This window comes from Pteropus alecto, unplaced genomic scaffold, assembly GCF_000325575.1.
Source record: "Pteropus alecto unplaced genomic scaffold, ASM32557v1 scaffold8, whole genome shotgun sequence".
NCBI lineage: Eukaryota > Metazoa > Chordata > Mammalia > Chiroptera > Pteropodidae > Pteropus > Pteropus alecto.
This window is the reverse complement of record NW_006494609.1, coordinates 408,342-409,133: the sequence shown is the minus strand read 5'-3', so window position 1 is coordinate 409,133 and position 792 is coordinate 408,342.

The following is a 792-nucleotide window of genomic DNA, read 5'->3' as shown; positions in this document are numbered from 1 at the left end:
TAGGGCTGGGGAACAAAGGGAAGGTGTTGGAATTATTAAAACTTAGAAACTTGAGGATGGGATCCCAAAGGTTGAGACTCCAAATTTTGAAGAGGAGGCGGGTGCCTGCTGATTGGTATCTCTAAAGGGTTTTCAATAAAGCTGGTTCAACAAGGGTTGGAAAAATTGCTAACTGGATTCAGCTGCTGTCATAGGAATGCTTGCGGCTGATGGATAAACAAAATGTGGTATATCTTCACAATAGTGTACTTTTTGACTTTCAAAAGGAATAATGTACTAATGGATCAACTTGAAAAATATTATGCTAAATGAAAAAAGCCACACACAAGAGAACACAGCCTGTTGTTTCCATTTATATGAAATGTCCAGAAAAAGCAAATCTAGAGACAGAAAGATTGGTGGTTGCCTCCGGTGGGGGTGGGGGTGGGGTGTGATAGCTAATGGGCTTGAGCTTTCTTTAGGGGTGGATGGAAATATAAGATAAGACTGTGGTGATGGTTGCACAATTCTGTCGATATACTATCGCTTAGTGAATGGTACACTTAAAACAGGTGAATTTTATGATATGTAAATTATACCTCGATAAAGCTTTTTTAAAAAGCAAGTGTGACTCAGGTATGAGCCAAAGCTGTGGTGGTAACAATTTCACAATATGTAAGTGTATCAAATCAACGTTACACGTTAAATTTACACAGTATGCAATTATACCTCAATAAAGTTGGGGGAAGGGACAAGGAAACAGAAAACCGTGGGCAAAAACAAGTCCCTTCACTCTCCCCCAGCTTCTCAGCA